The sequence below is a fragment of the Littorina saxatilis genome, linkage group LG2 (genome assembly GCF_037325665.1).
Source record: "Littorina saxatilis isolate snail1 linkage group LG2, US_GU_Lsax_2.0, whole genome shotgun sequence".
In the NCBI taxonomy this organism is placed as follows: domain Eukaryota; kingdom Metazoa; phylum Mollusca; class Gastropoda; order Littorinimorpha; family Littorinidae; genus Littorina; species Littorina saxatilis.
In genome coordinates this window covers 66399514-66420363 of record NC_090246.1, presented here as the reverse complement: position 1 = coordinate 66420363, position 20850 = coordinate 66399514, and the positions used below count along the sequence as shown (strand labels likewise).

The following is a 20850-nucleotide window of genomic DNA, read 5'->3' as shown; positions in this document are numbered from 1 at the left end:
AACAACTTCCAATTCTGCTTTTTGAGTCACTTGAGAAAAAGTGACTCTATGTAATCGGTCAGTGTTAGTCTGTCCGGCCGGCCGTCCGGCCGGCCGTCCGTAGACACCACCTTAACGTTGGACTTTTCTCGGAAACTATCAAAGCGATCGGGCTCATATTTTGTTTAGTCGTGACCTCCAATGACCTCTACACTTTAACGATGGTTTCGTTGACCTTTGACCTTTTTCAAGGTCACAGGTCAGCGTCAAAGGAAAAATTAGACATTTTATATCTTTGACAAAGTTCATCGGATGTGATTGAAACTTTGTAGGATTATTCTTTACATCAAAGTATTTACATCTGTAGCCTTTTACGAACGTTATCAGAAAAACAAGGGAGATAACTAGCCTTTTCTGTTCGGCAACACACAACTTAACGTTGGGCTTTTCTCGGAAACTATAAAAGTGACCGGGCTCAAATTTTATGTGAACGTGACTCATTGTGTTGTGAATAGCAATTTCTTCCTGTCCATCTGATGCCTCATATAATATTCAGAACTGCGAAAGTGACTTGATCGAGCGTTTGCTCTTCTTGTTGTATCTATAGTTGGTCGAGTTTAAGTTTTGCCTTTTCCCTTTCAAGCCCTATCTCTTCTTTTTCAATTCTAACTTTGTGAAGTGATCTTTCTGTTTCTATTTCCAATTTAAATTTCTTGAGCTGTAAACGCTCTCTCTGGAGGGAGATCATTTCCCTTTTAGCTACTACATTTGATTCTTGTTTTCCCTTTCTTCCATCAGTTTCCTTTGCCAAGCATTCCAGCTGTGATTTTGTTTTCTCAATTTCTAGTTCCAGAAGCTGATCATAATTTTCTTTTCTTTTGTTTTTCAGGTGACTCGGCTGTTGGGTTGAACCATGCTGTTGGTGTTCCACTGCTTTCCTCTTGACACTGAGGGAATGATTTGGCTGTCCCCTTGATGGCCTTGGTGTGGTGCACATATAGGTCTCTTGAAGAAACGAGTGTCATTTTCTGCAACATACCATGCCAAAAAATGGATTATTTGTATTGTCAGCCTTGATCTTCTCACACACCCTTCCCATAACAACATCACCCGCGCCGCACCCTTCACACTATTTTGACTTGACTATTATTGTTTTTTGGGCGATCAATAGCATTGAAGAGAGTAGAACACATTTCAACCTAGAATTGAACAGCCTGACTGGGGGCAGGGGAGAACTGCGCCTGTCACATCAACATGTCAAGAAATTTATTTCAAACAATTACACATTAACATGCTTCCATTTGAAACTTCGAGGTCGTCATCGTGGATTGACGCCCGACCAAAGCTAATTGAATCCCGACGGAGGGCTTTAATTAGACTTTGGGAGGGCGTCAAACCACGATGAAGACCGAGAAGTATCAAATGGAAGCATGTTAATGTTATTGTAATTCAATCTGATGACGATCTCTTTCCTGTTTTCATGTGATGGTATACAGACAGAATTGGTTCTGTTCTGTTCACACACTACTTTCAGTCCATGCACCTACCTGCAAGGGTCAAGACCCAAGAAATATGTCTCTGTATTCCTATCTTATCACTCTGCTCCTGTTTTGTTTTCTTTTACATAAATTTTCCCTTCTTTTTTGACGGGTTTCTGGACAGCAAATTCTAAAACAAATTCTTTTCATCACAAAAGCGATCTTTGGAATTTACTGACGTAGTCCGGAAAAATTCATGCATCAACTTGTATTTGACGTCATCACTTCGCATAACTTATGGTCTCGGTATTTCGTTGGCCTTCATATTTCCTACTTGTAAAATTACCCTTAAAGCTAACCGAGACTAGTTGAGGTTGTATCAATGCGCCTCGCCAGCAGGTGGTTAATGGCTTTTTTAGCGAGTGGTTATCGACAATTAATGACCGGTAATTTTTAATGAGTTGGGGCATTCAGACCAATCACAGGATCTGTTTCATTAAAACGCCAACTTGATTGAATTACAATATTTATTAAAAGGGAAAAAAATCAAGAAAACTGACAATTGTTTTCAGGGAAGTGAACTACCTTGTGAAAAGAAAATTACCTCCCTTGCTTTTCCTATTGTGATGACTATGAACAGTAAAGTGGAAAACAAAGTGAATCAGTCACACACAAAAACACCTTTTACCAGGATCAATGAGGACTCTTTGATAATATATCAGTGTTGATCTAATAAGCAAAAGACATAATATTATTTTGAACCGGTTCATAATTAAAAGTAAATTTAATAGTCTCTTCTACAGGGTGACCCCCCCCCCCCCCCCCAAAAAAAAAAAAAGCCACCACCAAAAATGCAAATTAATTGGACTGCATCTGTGGACGAAATTACTTTATATTTGGTATACATTAATTTCAGCTTATGTGTTCACTTTCCACAAAGTGGTAATTTGGTAGATTTAAATGGTCTAACTTTAGTGCAATTTCAAAAAAAGTTTCCAAATCTGGGGATCTACTGAACGATTTTTGACATTGAGTGGTAGCCATACTTACTTAATTAAAACCCTTCACGCTTTTACCTTTTTACATTTACTCAAGTATTGATTAAATGTTTTAACGTAGAGGGGGGAATCGAGACGAGGGTCTGGTGAATGTGTGTGTGTGTGTAGAGCGATTCAGAGAAAACTACTGGACCGATCTTCATGAAACTTGACATGAGAGATCCTGAGTATGGTATCTCCAGAATTTTTTTTCATTTTTTGGATAAATGTCTTTGATGACGTCATATCCGGCTTTTCGTGAAAGTTGAGGCGGCACTGTCACGCTCTCATTTTTCAACCAAATTGGTTGAAATTTTTGTCAAATAATCTTCGACGAAGCCCGGACTTTGGTATTGCATTTCAGCTTGGAGGTTTAAAAATTAATTAATGAGTTTGCTCATTAAAGTTGTCATTAAAATCGATTTTTCGCAAACAGATTTAAAAATGATTGCATCCATGGGTGTTACTCTTCCGGCTTTTGCCGGATTTCCGTTTTTTTAAAAAATCTGAAGTCAGAAATTCCGGTTTTCCGGGTTTTCAAAAAATAAAATAAAATAAAAGCTTCGTTTTGCTAAGTTGAAATAACGAGCAGCGGTTCCGATCCGACTTTTGACACCGGTTCGCGTGCTTTCTCGGTTCGCTCCCTTGGATTTGCCGCCATCTTGCTTATTATGATTTGGTTTTGTCGGTGTCCAGAAACTTTCTTTCAAACTTGAGCATTTTGGACCCCTGCCTTTCAGGTTTTTTGATTTTTCCCAGTAACACCCATGTTGCATCGTATTCTTCATCACATTCTGAATCTAAAAATATATACATATATAGCTATTCTGATGAACACGTGGGGGAATTCGGGGGCTGTGATTGGATGGTCTCTCCAGATCATCAATGCATATTGCTGCCGAAGTCCGCCATTTTACTCAATATCCAAAAGCATATTGAGAAAAATGGCCGACGCATGTTCCGGTTTACACATCTGTACCACGCGGCGATGTTTCTATCGACAACAGCATACACTGACAACTTAAAAAGCTGTTTCAACAACTGTGTTGTAAAATCGAATGCACTTGGAGTCAGTTTTTCTTCCAAAGTCAGAAAGCGTGTAGCGGTGTGCATGTCTGCGCGAACATGATGCGCGTAAGAAGTTTGTCTGCTATCAAAACCTGAGATCAACGCATCGACGCAAAAACTGTCATTTTGTAAGTTTGGAACAACAAATCAAGGTCATAACAGCTATATAATCGCTATTATGTTTTCAGCGTAGCAATAGGGTCCGATATTTAGACTCGAACAAGTATAATGCGACTCGTCGCATTATACTTGTCTCGTCTAAATATCGGACCCTATTGCTACGCTGAAAACACAATAGCTGGTAATATTATGTTTACTCTTAAAATGTGATCACAATTAACGAAAACAGATTAATTAGTCTTACGATTAAAATTTCATAAATCGATCCAAAAATGATTACATCTTATTCTTTATCATTTCCAGATTCCAAAAACATATAGATATGATAGGTTGTATTCAAAACAAGCTCAGAAAGTTAACAAGAATACAGAAAAGTGCGCTTTCCTGCTTAGCACAATACGCCACCGCGCTATTCTGGCGTGTCAATATCACTACGTTTTGCACGTGGGAGGTGAGCGATTTCCTTCACGCGGGGATTGACGAAGCTTTACTGTCTTGGTGAAAAAATACAGTGCGTTCAGTTTCATCCCGTGAGTTCGACAGCTTGACTAAATGTAGTAATTTCGCCTTACGCGACTTGTTGATTATTTTGAATGTCTAACTATATATAATCATCCCCTTGACCTAGCAGATTATCGATGACCTGACGAAATGAGGCAGTTACAGCTAGATTTAGGGAAATCCCCACACTCAAAAGCGTCAGTGTCATTGACAATTTCAAATTTGTTATTTGGAACACATTTTGGACAGACAGAAAATGTCTGACTATTTATACAAACTGGATTATGCGTACAACAAATATAAAAATATTTTTCTCTCAACTAAAATGACTGGAAAATGCCCATCTTACTCATAGTTATAAAATTACACTTGCGACATGGCACGCATAATTCATCAAGGAGATGAACGCATTCCTCCAGTATGTTATTTTAATAGAATAATGGTATACTAGGGTCTTTGAATAACCACAAAGGTAAAAATCTGGAGGGCAAAAACTACCACCACTCAATTTCAAATATCGTACTGTTGAGTCGATCCCCGTATTATTTTTTTTAAATGACACAAAAGTCAGAACATTTGAGACGACCTAAAAATTGGCCACTGTGTGAACTGGTCATGCATAAACTCAAGTTTACGTGTGCTAAATATGAAGTTATCCAGTCAACTGATGTTATTTGTATTTTTGTCTGTTTTCAGTATTTACACATCTCTAAAGGAAAGTCTCACATATCCAAACATTTTGACAGAACAAATAGATGATTTTTGTGGTTACTCTTAGCTTCTCAGTCCTGCCTAGGAAATTAATTCAAAGTATGCTTTCAAAATAACTCCTATTCTAATTCACTTTGGATCACCCATCTCTCAGAATAAGCATTCATTTTTAAAACATGAAATATCTTCTACCAGAAAGCTCTCCTGGTTTGATTCTGCATTATTTTTGCATAATTTTAACACATATAATGATGAGTAAACTGATAAAAAAATAACCCAAGCTAATGATCTCCCATTTGTCCATAATGTTTCACTTGGATATTTATGAGGGAATATTAGTCAAGGAATTTAGAACAAGAAGGGCAAAGCCCATACGACTCACATGCTTGACCTCGACCTTTAGGGTAACTAAACCTAGCAATGACATCATACACTAAGAACTGCTTTACACATTTTTCCTACCAAAATACATGTGACCTTGACCCAAGGTCAAGGTCATCCAAGGTCATGCAACACAAAGCTGTTAATTCAAGACATAGGAAGTACAATGGTGCTTATTGGCTCTTTCTACCATGAGATATGGTCACTTTTAGTGGTTCACTACCTTATTTTGGTCACATTTCATAAGGGTCAAAGTGACCTTGACCTTGATCATATGTGACCAAATGTGTCTCATGATGAAAGCATAACATGTGCCCCACATAATTTTTAAGTTTGAAACAGTTATCTTCCATAGTTCAGGGTCAAGGTCACTTCAAAATATGTATACAATCCAACTTTGAAGAGCTCCCGTGACCTTGACCTTGAAGCAAGGTAAACCAAACTGGTATCAAAAGATGGGGCTTACTTTGCCCTATATATCATATGTAGGTGAGGTATTCAATCTCAAAAACTTCAGAGAAAATGGGAAAAATGTGAAATATAGCTGTTTTTTAGGCAACATTTATGGCCCCTGCGACCTTGACCTTGAAGCAAGGTCAAGATGCTATGTATGTTTTTTGGGGCCTCGTCATCATACACCATCTTGCCAAATTTGGTACTGATAGACTGAATAGTGTCCAAGAAATATCCAACGTTAAAGTTTTCCGGACGTCCGGACGTCCGGACGGACGGACGGACGGACGACTCGGGTGAGTACATAGACTCACTTTTGCTTCGCATGTGAGTCAAAAAGGGGGGAGGGGGAACATTTTTGGACAAGACTTTCATGGAAGCCAAGGAAGAATATATCGCTGATGTATGTTTACGGCATATTGATAATTACTAACCAAAAAGAATCAAAGAAAGTTTCGCTAAATCGATTGACTTAAGAAAATAAGCAATATTTTTTTCTGAACCATGAAATAAACTAAAAAAACTCTGTTTCATCTTCTATTTTGATAGACTAAGGATAAGAGCATAAAGTAAAGGTGCCAGATAACATTCAAGTGCATTAATAAGGTAAATCAATAAGATTATCGTTCCTGGCTTTGCAGGTTCGTTTAACGGTGAAATACCATGTGAAACATATATTATTTTTCTCAGTTCGAAAGTATTTTAACCCTTAGGCTGGTTGTCGCGACATATGTCGCGCTACTTTACGTATACAGTCTCCTGGTTGTCACGACATATGTCGCGCTACTTTACGTATACAGTCTCCTGGTTGTCACGACATATGTCGCGCTACTGGCTCAGTCTGTTTGGTCGGTTCCGATTACCTCCCATGGATGTGAAAACCTATATGACCGTTTTTCTTTATTTTTCTCTCTGTTAATTCACCAGTGGCTATGTAACATGTGTTACAGAATTGCACCAGTGTAAAGGTTAAGCCATATTTTATATCAAATGATAAGTTTGCTGAATGATTTATTTTTTATTTTTGCTTGTAATTACTCTTTTATGTGTCGGAGCTACCTTAAAATACACTGTTTTTCTTTTCAAGTCATTTGACCACAACATTCATGAAACAGAATTGTTTGTGTTAAAATTTGGTGTGCATTTGCTTCATGTAATCTACTTTATCCTACATACGTGAGAGAGACACCCGTGAGATAATAATCGTTCAAATCACACGTGTGTATATCATGTAAATGAGGTCATGTCAAGCAAGTCTGGCAGGGACCTGTTTTTCCACTGCTTATGATGCCAAAGTCACCGAGACAAACGTCATTATAGAAACACAAATTGCGCTCGCTAATTACCCTCGATGAATCTTTAGAACTAACACGTCACGCCACACTTTCAGAGTGACGTTTCTTTGCTTTGACGTAATAGATTGCACGAGGCTTTAGAAGAGATCGAGGTTCTAAAACAAGCGTCTTCAATTTAGCTGCCTCGAATGCAGGACATTTTCAGTAAAATACATGGAAGTACAGTATGTAGGATAAACAGAATACTACATGGCTTGCTGTTCCGAACCAGATTTACACTCGTTGCTTTTTCAAATAGTGAACAGCTCGCTTTCGCTCGCAGTTCAATATTTAAAAAAACAACTCGTGTAAATCTGGTACGACACAGCAAGCCATGTAGTATTCTCTATGTGGATAGTCTTTTCAGATTGTGTATGCTCATTTTCGAATTTAAGATAGCTTAGCATCAGTGCCAGGCATCAGTATTCTGTAAATCTAGGATACGGATACACATAAGATTTTTTTAACAGCTATTCTGTTTTCAGCGTAGCAATAGGGTCAGATATTTAGACGAGACAATGAACCTAATTTTTCAACCTCAGTTATAAACGACTACATGAATGTTAGTGCCATGGGTTGTACATCAATACTTCAGAGGGGAAGTGGGGTATTTAGTGCGGAGTTACGAGATAAGAAAAGCCGAATGCGAACATTTGTGTCAGTCGGCAACTGTGAACTAAGCTCACAGGCACAAAAAAATGGATGTTCCGTTGTACTCCCCTGTTTGTACTACATCTTTCGACTTTGGGCATTTTGTGGTGTTTAGGGACAGAAAATAATAGGTTTAGTCCTGTTTCATCAGGAAGTTAGCAGAAAAGGGTATGCTATCGACATTTGTAAAGCTGAAAAACATTCCCGAGAAGAATTTCAAGTTGTCGGTGTATGCTGTTGTCGATCAGTGAAACATCGTGTGGTACAGGTGGGTAAACCGGAACCATGCGTCTTTGTTATTGACAATATGCTTTTGGATATTGAGAAAAATGGCCGACTTCCGTAGCATTATGCTTTGATGATCGGAAGAGACCATCCAATCACAGCCCCCGAATTCCCCCACGTGTTCATCAAAATAGCTATATATAGTCCTGTGAGGTTACCCTCATGGAAATTTGGGCTGCTTCCTCAATGGGAAAAGCGAGCTGCTATACGGCGCTACACAATTAACTGTCAATTTGGGTTCTTTAGCGTGCACACAGGGGTGTTCAGACACCGAGGAGAGTGCACAAAGGTGAAGGTCATAGTGACTTAAATGTGAAGACATACCTGTGCAAAAAGAATCGTTTCCAGCTCGCGAATGGCCAGGCACTTCAGCGGCCACCAGGGGTATTGAGACATGATGAGTAGGAATGTTGTGCCTGGAAGACGTTTTCGACGTGTCAAGAAAAGACCCTGCCAGGCGCAGGATTCCTTTTTTGTCAGGGATTATTTCAAAGGGTATATCTGCTGGCTGTTCGAGTTCTCTGATGTGCTGAAATATAACGAGAGCAATCTGCCATAGTAATGTACAAACAGACAGTGTTTGTGAATATATGTGCACATGTGGAGTGTAAACATATGTGCGTACATGCAATGACAAGGATGCTGGCTGTTTGTGTGCTTGCAGGATTTAGCGAGTGGAACATCCTTTTCACTGGTAAATAACTAGTTGATAGATACATTCTGTCGGCTGTTTTTAGCACATGCAATTCAGTAAGTAAGCTACCTTTAAGGGACACGCTGCGCGATTTTCCTCCAGTTAATAAGGAATCTGAATAATCTAACACTTATTTACACATTCATACACAAGAGACTGCTTGCATTCCTCAATACAGTCAATGGAATACAACTAGTGTTTGCAAATAAAATCAAAAGTACAAACATTGTTACCATTTTTTATCGATAGTATTAGTTAGCACAAAATCAAACGGGGCAGAGCTCTATAAATCAGAAATAAAATACAAAGGACATTACCGCTGTAAACATTACATGTTACTTGGTCCTATGGCTCATGACATATGTATTATTAGAGCGTAACGGGGGCGCAACTCGTGTGCGACCCTGACACACCTTTAACCTGCCTCTAGTATTGTTTGTTTTTGTGACTGGTGAGACTCTTTTGCAAGTGCTGCGAATGTAGGTAAGGATGGCTGCTACCTGTTTTGTGAGTCTTGTGGTGTTGTGTTTAGTATTGAGACCAGTGGAAGCGATTCTTGATTCGGCGACAGGGACAGGTGTGTTCTGCCATGGTCCCGCCATTACTCCGCTCGAGTACAGCCGTTAGTTTTTGCTGAGTTTGAACAGTGACCTGCCAGTGTACATTATTGATCGAGTGAGGGCTCTTTGCAGTTTACACATCCTAATCTGTGATATTCCTAATGTGATTGCTCTGCTGTGAAACTCAACTCTTGTGATATGAGAGGGTAAATTTACATAGTGCAATATAATATTTGATTGTGAATGTGATAGACGTTTGACCTTATTTAGATTGTATCTGTAATTTATTCAATTTAAAGATGACACAGAAAGCACCTTAGGTCAGTATTATTGGAAATATGATAAATATGCTTGTTGTTACATACGTGAACCTATGTGTCATGTGTGTTGTCCTATACAATTGTTGTTATAGGCAGGCAGAGTGTGCCGAAGAAAAATGTCCATTTTTATATATTTTAATGGACAATAAAGTGCTGTTATTGTTATTGTTATTAAAGAAGCGCTTACCTCCCTTTTTTGAGTCACTTGAGAAAAAGTGACTCTATGTAATCGGTCAGTGTTAGTCTGTCCGGCCGGCCGTCCGGCCGTCCGTAGACACCACCTTAACGTTGGACTTTTCTCGGAAACTATCAAAGCGATCCGGCTCATATTTTGTTTAGTCGTGACCTCCAATGACCTCTACACTTTAACGATGGTTTCGTTGACCTTTGACCTTTTTCAAGGTCACAGGTCAGCGTCAAAGGAAAAATTAGACATTTTATATCTTTGACAAAGTTCATCGGATGTGATTGAAACTTTGTAGGATTATTCTTTACATCAAAGTATTTACATCTGTAGCCTTTTACGAACGTTATCAGAAAAACAAGGGAGATAACTAGCCTTTTCTGTTCGGCAACACACAACTTAACGTTGGGCTTTTCTCGGAAACTATAAAAGTGACCGGGCTCAAATTTTATGTGAACGTGACTCCCAGTGACCTCTACACTTTGACGTCTGCTTTGGTGACCTTTGACCTTTTTCAAGGTCACAGGTATGTCTTGAAGGAAAAAAATTGAAATATCATATCTCTGAAACTATTCATCGGATTTGATTCAAACTTTATAGGATTATTCTTTACATCAAATTATTTACATCTGTATTGTGTTGTGAATAGCAATTTCTTCCTGTCCATCTGATGCCTCATATAATATTCAGAACTGCGAAAGTGACTCGATCGAGCGTTTGCTCTTCTTGTTCTCAAATGTTATTGTAATGCTTAGTCTAATTTGTTTATGATTCTCGTGTAACATATTGAGGCAAATCTGTAACAATGTTTGTATTTATGTGTTCATTCGTTATAACCAGTATTGATTCGAGGGCTATGTTCAGTCAGTGATAAAAGCAGTTTCTTCTCTGTGACTGTGTACGTTATTAGTGTTGGACTGCCTTGGAGACTGACAAACATACTAGCTTGCAACAATCATCTTGAGTTTCGCTACAAATTCGCCTTTTCATTGCTATGTTTGATAATATTTCATGTGCCAGGATATGTGTTTCATACAACCATGATGTATACTTGTTATACATTTAGAGCGATTACGTTTCAAACTTCATTGTTCTTGTGTTGATATGTTATCAGCAAAAAACTTTTTCAACAACAACAAAATAAATAAAAAATAAAAATCTCTACCTGCAACGTCCATAGTCAGATCCACTACCTTTTCTTCCATCACTTCTTCCATCATCGTAAAAGCATTGGAACAATCTGGAAATGTAACATGAATTGTAATGTTGATTCAACACTACAAAACTATAAAAGACAATATAAACAAATTTGAAAACGTTATGACGATTTATGATACTATGTATCGATTGAACACTGGATTTCCCTTCTTTGAGCCATGTCAAAAATACAAATGACGTTAAATATTTCTGAATATATTTATATATAAATAAACTATGCAAAAAAAGTAATTCACCCTTGTTAGTACCACAACTAAATCATTCATGGCTGTGTTAATTCATTCAGACGTTCAACGCCATTAAAGGTGCTCCTCTTGGCTATCTGGAATATTTTAAATAAAAGATCTATTTCTTTTACAGGGGTCAAGTGACAGCTGCCCAAATAAAGGTACCCCCAAAATAAACCTCACAAAAAAGTAACGTACCACTTTAAAAATAAAATACAACTCATATTATGTACAACGTGTTATCCTACATACGTGAGAGAGACACTCGTGAAATAATATTCGTTCAAATCACACGTGTGTATATCATGTAAATGAGGTTATGTCAAGCAAGTCTGGCATGGACCTGTTTTTCCACTGCTTATGATGCCAAAGTCACCGAGACAAACGTCATTATAGAAAAAAAATTGCGCTCGCTAATTACCCTCGATGAAATTTTAGAAGTAACACGTCCCGCCACAATTTCAGAGTGACGTTTCTTTACTTTGACGTAATAGATTGCACAAGGCTTTAGAAGAGATCGAGGTTCCAAAACCAAGCGTTTTCAATTTAGCTGCCTCGACTGCAGGACATTTTCAGTAAAATACACGTACGTACAGTATATAGGATAAACAGAATACTACATGGCTTGCTGTGTCGTACCAGATTTACACTCGTTGCTTTTTCAAATAGTAAACAGCTCGCTTTCGCTCGCAGTTCAATATTTAAAAGAAAAAATCGTGTAAATCTTATACAAAACAGCAAGCCATGTAGTATTCTCTGTGTATGTTTAACAACATACGAGAAGAAAGCCAAATCAATTGCCTATGCAGAAAAAATTGTTTTATTTCTATATCTTGTGTATTTCTCTTGTAATCTCTTTGGAACTGATGCATGCGTCTATCACATAATCAGTAAAATAAAATAAAATGTGGGAGATTGATTTGGGGGGAACCCTTTTATTGGCCTGCGGTCAAGTGACCTCTGTAAAATACACATATAACTCCGAAAAGTGAATGAGACAGCCAAATGGACAGCATTTTATGGCGTACAAAGTCTGAGTGAATTTACACAGAAATGAATGCTTTATTTGGGTTGAGAAAATTGATTTTTTGCCGATAATATGTATGCATAATCAGATGCGATAATGTTGACATTTGTTGTAAATTGTGAGAAAAAAATGCTAACATGATCTTATGTAACGCTATGAAAAATAAGACTTTCATCAGGTAATTAATACCAGATGTCAGTAACAAACTTCATGACAAAATGAATTATTTATTATTCATTGAATAATTTTCTTGAATAATTTCCAATCTTTATTAATCCACATGATTATATTCAAATTTGTTGTTTTTTGAGAAAGAAGAATATAAAAATACTAAGAAGTGTTTGTGTTTATGATTTTGTTCATCATTATTATGATTGAGATATATCCATGACCTTCGCTTACCGAACGACGTATCATATTTATGATTGAGATATATCCATGACCTTCGCTCACCGAACGACGTATCATGAAGGAATGCATCTTCTGCCTGCTGTTCAAATTCACTGATGTCAGTGGCATCTGAAATAAAATAACAATATGATAAAACCTACAGAAACAGACCATATGTGCACTCACACCTGGGGCATCTGCAGATGTCTTGAATATGGTGTTGCAGAATCTGAAAATGTTTTATTCAATTGAATTTGTGCAAATATAAGGACAACAATATTATCACATGAATTGGTCTGGTGATTAAAAACGTTCTCATTCGCAGTAGCGAACATCATAGTGTCCAGGTTCACCGTTTGCCTGTTCATCGTATGCATTCACAAAAATGTACTGTCAAATGGTGCCCCCTTCCCCCCCCTCCCCCCCCTCCCCCCTCCCCTCCCCTCCCCTCCCCCATATAATCACACTGACATGACATGCGCACAAACAAAATGATTGAGTATATGGCTGTGCTAGCCACTAGACTACTTGTACTAAAACGATAACATCAAACTGACTCGTAATATTATTTTGTAAAATGTTTGTAAAAATCATGTCTTCATCAATGGTGTTTATCAAAGGAACAGAACAAAATTCTCAAGGCAATGAACGCACTCACCGTGACTGAACAGGCATCATACAAAAGCAGCCACACAAATACATACAGAGGCACGCATGTGTGTGCAGATTCTTTGCAACACATGCTTTGCAGGAATAACCATTCAAAACCTGTTGTAAATAAAACCCTGCAGATTGAGCCGCATGTCAGTCCGCATGTCTTCTCAGTTCAAGTGTGACTTTGTTGAATGCTGTCCAATCTTGTGGCAGTGACTTTTCACTCTCCAGCTGGAAATGCCATGCATCCCTGTTCACAACACCAAACTCCCTACCCCAAGCAAGCCATGACCACTGAACCTTGGGAGAGTTCGCCTTTTCATTTATGTCCTGGGCTCTTCCACTTCCAGCCGACGCCAGCACCCCGCTGAGTTTAGCCAGCTCAGCCTTCCTCCACCCCCCACCCCCATCCCCCTGCTACTGCCTGTGAGCAGAGAGGTGTCAACTTGAGGCCACCTGCACTGTTCGATTATGTCAGCTTTCCGCCTCTGTCACCTTTCCGATTCGGCCTCGTTGATCAATTGACGCTTTTGTTGTTTACGTCCGACAGACAAGAAAAAATAGCATAGTGCAGTTTCATGTTGCTCTGAATACAAGAAAGTGTACTCTACCCCTGGGTACATGTGCACTCAAGTTAACACGATACTGACATCACGTACTCCTATTACGCACTGCAGCAGTGGTGACCATAGTACCAAGCAATGCAGAAGCACTGCGGCTAATGCGTTCGGCGGAGACTAAATTAATACTGTGAAACGGAAAAGGGGGGAAAATGCCAACAGACTAGGATTAAGTTTGGTCAGAGAGATTCTATCTAGTTTGGTATAACTTTAACTGTAACATGTCATTCATGCATACCAGTTGTGCCGTTGCCGATCCCAGGTTGAGTTTTCGGACCACCGTCAGTCCGAACAGCCCGCTTACACCCGATTCAGAGCCACCTTGAAATATATTAACAACTTGATAATTACACAAATGTAAGTGGATAATTAGTAAACAAAAATAAAATACTCATCGAAGATCACATGCACCAGTACCCGGTTTCAAGTTAAAGTTATATATCTGCCCTGACGACTGCATCCTAAAAGCTACCATCTGACAGAAACTACTATGTAGGTAGGAATCCAAACACATTTTTCTTCTGCATAATTCACCACACAAGTAATATAGGACTAACATAATACTATATATACACGCGATTCTCAAATTGAATCAGTCCATACAAAGTATAACATGACTCAAACGGGTCAATATTGCGAAGATTTAATTTTTGTTTTTGTGCACCAACGTCACATTACAACACAAGAAGGCTTCGGCGTCACATAAACGAAGAGATTTTGTTCTCATTACAATATTTAAAAAAGTCGCGTTAATGTGTTATCACACATCATTTCAGGTAGTATTTTCCTTTCATATAACTGAAACCTTGTACTGTTGTAAACAATCGTTTTTCTTCCTTTGTGTCTTTCTAGTATGTCAAGTGTTTATGATAATCTTTTCAATTAAGAACTAAACGTGGGGTTGTGGACAGCACATTTTGTCACTTACGCGTTCAAGTTCTTGGTAAGTTATGTTCTGGTATATATATGTAAACAACTAATGCAGTGTTTTTTGTTTTTCTTTCATTCAGTGTCCGTAAGGTCTGTAGTCTAGTGTTTACTTACTGTTTTGATTTTAAAGCAGACTTACTGTTTTGATTTTAAAGCAGACAGGATACGTGCTTGTGTCATGTATCCATGAGTCTTAGCACTTAAAAAAGATAGATGTAGGGAGGCAGTTTAGGCACTCTTTAATTGCAAAATATGTCGAATCCAATCGTACTTTTGAGGCGATTCAAAGTAATTGTTGAATCAGGCCATACACAATGCAACGTGACTCAAAAGGGTCAATGTCGCCAAGAATTACTTTGGTGTTTTTTTGCACCAACGTCACAGTACGACGCAAGAAGGCTTCGACGTCACATGAACGAGTAAATCAAGAGCAACTCGCGAAGATTTAGAATAACACCCAACCCCAAGAATGCTGAGGGTAAACAACACCCTGTAAATTCAACAAATCAAGGGAATCATCTACGGGGCACTCAAACATATGTGTTCTATAGATTCTTTTATAACAACCTCTGAGTTTGTACGATAACGTGAGTGTGTGTGTGTGTGCGTGTGCGTGTGCGTGTTTGTTTTTTGCAGTTTCAAGCTCACCTTCAACACCGTCCAAGATAGGAGAATCTCTCCCTATAACGTGGTCGATGACGGTATCGTAATACCACAATTTTGTCTTCCCCTTTCTGTTGCCAGTCGGAGGGTTTTTCTGGAACCGTAGCCACGATTTCGCGCTAGACTTCATATCGCTTATCTTCTTTTTTAGCGACTTTATTGTCCTCAGTGAACCTTGTCCGCAGGCGTTAACGGCTGTGCACAATTTCTGCCAAGCAGCCGCTTTCTTGACTTCCTTCGCTGCCGGACAGTGACGCCGTTCGAACAGGTCTATGTTGTCGATGTAGGCCATCAACAAGGCCCTTAATTCGGCATCCGAAAATGCACAGCTCCCCGATTGTAAATGATTTTCTTCCTCATAATCAAGTGAGTCTTCGTACTCGGCCATCTTGCACGTGCACGTGCATTTACCGGAAGTAACAATTCGGATTACTGTTCAGTCAGTCGACTGCGGTCGTCCGCGGATGACCGTGATTCGCCCATGAAACCCGCTTTACAGTGACCCGGCGATCAACCACAGTCGATCGACTGGGCAGTCGATCGACTGTCAGTCGGTTCACTGCTATCTTATGAAACTGGCCCCTGTAGCAGAGAGGGGGGGAAGGGAAGCATTTCGAAGAACAATCACAAGGTTTGGCCAGAGACTATAGAGTATTTGTAGGCCTATACTCTATGGAGGTCTCCCTATTGACGTCATCACTTCGTGCGCACCGGGGCTTGGAGGGCAAGAAGCCACCGCGCCGCTTTGCGAAAACATGGAAGCGTGGTGCCGATCGCGAAGTTTCGCTGCGGCGATTCCGTATTTGCGTCGACGATTTGGCTAAATTTCATTCAAGATGGTGAATACTTGTTGCATAATCGGTTGCACAAGCCGAAGCAACAAGGAAAATGCTCTTGCATTTTTCAGAATTCCGAAAGTCGACGCTGGAGGAAGACACCGAGATTTACTCAACAGCAGTATTAATTTTGCTAATGATTGAAACACCGATTCACTCGCTTTTTGACTGAAATGTGCAGTTTGAAACAAGATTCAACACTGCTTATGTTAATGCCATAGCTTTTTGACTCAAGTGTGTGCCTTAATCAATGCTGGTTAGCATGTCTGTATAGTTTATTGACAAGTGTGTGATTTAAAACAGAAACAAAACTGTTTGTGTGGATGCCAAACCTGAAACACAGTATTGATTTGACTTGTGTACAGTATCTGTATGACTTGTGCTGGCTGGCATGAGTGTAGTTCCTTTGCTTCCTGACTCAAGTGTGTATAATTCAAAGCATTTTCAAGACTCAACACTTTTCCTTATTTGATTTTGAGATCTGATGCCAAGTGTGTGTGTGTACAGTTCTTTTCTTTTTTTTTCACTTTTTTTTCAGTTTTTATATGTAAACAGTTACCGTTCATTGATTGGAAACACTAATTCACTCATTGTCAGACATGTGATTTTTGACTGAAGTGTGCAATTTGAAACAGATTCAACACTGCATATGTTGATGCCATAGCTTTTTGACTGAAGTGTGCAATTTGAAACAGATTCAACACTGCTTATGTTGATGCCATAGCTTTTTGACTCCAAGTGTGTGCCTTAATCAGTGCTGGTTAGCATGTCTGTACAGTTTATGCTCTTTTTTTTTATTGAAGCATGTGATTTTAGTAAGAACTAATAAATACATTGTTGTTGCAGTAACGTTTTTGTTCTTAAGACTTTTTTTTTAAGCTTGCGTGTGTCTTATCTGAGAAATTTCTTAATTGTGAAGAATCTGGTGAGTGATTGTCAGAATGAATGTGTATCTGTGTAATGGCTCCTTTGTTTAGTCAACAAAGTTAATATGTTGAGCCCAGCTGTCCTAAACGGAAAAATATGTGTCTGGTTTGTCTCAAAACAGTAACGTTTCACAAAATTGAACAAAACTGTTGAAAACACACCTACTGGAGCTAACATAGGCAGAGATTAGGTACAAATCAAAAGTAATGTGTTAAATATCACACTCACACCAGCTTCACATTCACAGAGTGACAGATTGGTAAAAATTAAAATACATATAATGTGTTCAACGCTTTATTTAACTGAACTGTCATTGTCAACATATATATAAAAATTAAAAACAAAAAACACGTAACACTGAATTCAGGGAAATTTTTAGTTACTGTCTTCCGCAGCACTAAAGTAAAAAGAAATAGAAAAAATAAACCCCTCGATGTTAAAATATTTAGTCAAAACTTGACTAAATATAAAAAGAACAAAAAACACACACACACATTACACATTTACAGGTTCACAATAAATGTTCTAAGGTAATATCAAAGTAAGCACTAAAGCAGACACCAGACTTGATCCGGCCCAAAAAGGAAAAAAGAATCGCTTCTCCAAACATAAACATACAAAGTTAGAAATACCATTTCTCGAATAACAATGAAATGAAAACTCACACACACTGAAGCAGAAATAATAGGTAATCTAAAACTAAAGAGCTTCACACATAAACATACAAAGTTAGAAATAGAACTACAAGTTCTTGAATAATAACAAAATGAAAACTCATGCACACACACTGAAGCAGAAATTATATGTAGTCTGAAACTAAAGAGCTTCGGTCAATTTCTCCAAGTATCGCACTTTAGCAACGTCACTCAATGATGTAATGTACTTCTCTTTTGGCTGGTCGACCGTTTTTGTTCCTGATTTTGACATTATTCAATTAAAACACTCCCGAATCATCGAGCGGCGCACTGACGCTACTAGCCGTTCCGCTTCTTGCCCTCCAACCCATTTCTGCGTATCACGTGACACCGCTCCGAAGTACGCAAAAGGGAGACCTCCATAGTCTCTGGTTTGGCTCACAATCCAAAAAAGTGTGAGCATTCTGCCATTGACTGTGCGGATAATTACATTTATTTTCGGTTTACCGCAGTAAGCCGAACACAGTGTTGGGCATTTAGGAACCTACGCTAATTATGATGACGCGAGCTTCCATTCAAATTAATTTATTTGAATGGAAGCTCGCGTCATCATAATTAGCGTAGGTTCCTAAATGGGGAGAGCATCACCGTGTTTGGCCGACTTCCGGTGAGACGACCCGCAGTCGGCCGACTGAAATTTTGTTCGTGAAACCCGATAACGTCGGATTACTGTGGTTCTCTCGGACAACTGCAGTTGGTCGACTGTGTTTCTGGCTTATTATGAAACTGGCCCCAGATCACTCAGCCACCTTGATATGAGTTTTGCAGACGTCATCGTCTAAAAATAGAACAGCAGAGCAAAAGCACCACAAAAACCCAGGATTTTTTGCTGTTTTTCAGGATAGTGGTCGCTTTCCTTTACACGCTAGATTAAAGGCACAGCTAGTAAACCTCCCGTAAACCATCAAAGATACGGTCAGGATTTTACACACAGTACAAACACCCTTTCATTTAAACACTCACCGATTGAAAACATCCTAGGTGCCCTCCGTAAAGAGCGAACAATTTTCAAAGAATTTATTTTTGCGTGGTTTATATTACCCCTGAGCCATCGTGAACCCGTGTGATCCAGTTTCCCTTTTTCACAATGTAGTCGTCAGTTAGTCATTTGAATGCGACTCGATGTGAGCTTATCTACAATAGCACGTTTTTATGCACGAAACAAACGGCTGTGGTTCACAAGAACTCTAGCGATGGCTTTTGACTGTTGAGAGCCGCATAAACCGTCGTCCGCCACGACCCTTGCGTGACCCTGCTTCCGGGCTTTTCTTTTTTTCAAACTTTCACATCTTCGAATTGCGCTGATCTTGTCTTGATGAAAAAAGAATTCTTTTATGATTAAAGAATGTTTGTGTAACAAGCTGTCAATTTATTATTTAGATTTTAAAAGTTAGGTCTAGCGCAAAAACGCACCACGGTCCAAAAACATTCTGATAATCATCGATCCACGGCTATCGCCAGTTTAAGGGAAGTAATTCATTTTTGACCTGAGTTCAGGATGGGTCCAAAAAGTGTTCGAGACAATCTGCAAAATTAATTCTTTAAAAATTGCTCGCTCTTTACGTAGGGCACCTAGGATGTTCCCGTTTGGTGAGCGTTCAAATGGAAGGGTGTTTGTACTGTGTGTAAAAGCCTGACAGTATCTGTGACGGTTTACGGGAGGCTTACTGTCCGGGCGTGATTTTCTGGGATATTCATAACAGCCGTCCAGCACTCCAAAACGAGGCGCCATTGTTGTAAAGGGCCAAGTCCACGAAAAAAATTCTTTGAAAAGTTCTCACGCTCGACAGAAAGCAGCCTGGATGTTCCCGTTCGGTGAGCGTTTAAATGAAAGTATGCTTGTACTGTATGTAGACGCTCGGGGAGTTCTGTGATGGTTTACGGGAGGCTTACTGTGCCTTTAAGCCTGACTGCGCGACGGATTTGAACGAACTTTGTATGACTTGTTAGGTAAGACACCAAATAAACATTTTGGTGTAAAAAATGCAAAATATCGTTCAGTTTAAGTCGCCGTTTTGACTGTTGATGGTGAATCATGCCGTCAAAAAACGCCATTTTTGAGGGTAGGCATGGTCACGAACATGTGACGTCATGCCCAAATATTGCTCAGATTCCTGAAAGGCATTTTTGAGCAGAAGAAAGACATATCTTAAAATACACGTTAATTTCTGACCCAAAAACTGCTGTTTAACATCTGGGGTATACCACTGAAAAAATATCCTGAACTTTTTGGGCTCAGTGTACAAAGAATCAAATGTAGCATGGGGCAACCCTTTTTTTTCAAAAATAAAAATACCTTTTTTTATTCTACGGTAATTTTGAATGATGCGAATACAAAAATGAACCTTTTTTTTTTGCAATTAGAAGAAAACCATGAATTATTACTTTTTTTTCGAAAATAAAGAGTGAGCAAATTTGGGAAGAATTATCAAAAATCTGGTTGTCGTCTCCATGAGCATGTAATGTGGAAAAGTTTAAAAAAAAAAATCTCAATGCGAAGTATTGGAAAGAGCTTTCTTGTCAAAAGCGCCACATATGTGAACATTTTCTTGTTAAAGATGTCTGCAAAGGAGCAAAGCTAACTTCTAAGCTTTGTGGGCAAAATACCAATGTATCCTTGAGTGAGATCACTCATGAGATAAAAAAAAATATCGTTCAAACCACACGTGTGTATATCATGTAATGAGTATGGCAGGGACCTACTTTTCGACTGATTATGATGCATGCATGGAAGGGCGCTGGTTCTGTGCGACGCTTAGTTCTCGAGATAGGTGTGACCACATGACGTCATTTATAATTTCGTCATCGAATATCTTTCGTATTCCAATCAGTGTAGTTTCCCAGTTCTGTGTTCTGCGGTCGTTTTGACAAGTTGAGAAAACAATGACATTTTATTTTTGCGAAGCA

General features: G+C 38.9%; 1 long non-coding RNA gene across 2 annotated transcripts; it reads right to left on the bottom strand.

The window, feature by feature from the left end:
• Positions 1-348: 348 nt before the first annotated feature.
• LOC138959569 (uncharacterized) lies at positions 349-14873 on the bottom strand. 2 transcript variants are annotated; one of them, XR_011453746.1, is made up of 5 exons: positions 13277-14873; positions 12682-12747; positions 10922-10996; positions 8323-8527; positions 349-1007 (listed from the first exon to the last, which is right to left on the bottom strand). It is a non-coding gene; the product is annotated as an uncharacterized lncRNA (long non-coding RNA). The 2 variants fall into 2 exon arrangements; XR_011453747.1 differs by having other exon boundaries at positions 14131-14873.
• Positions 14874-20850: the final 5977 nt, after the last annotated feature.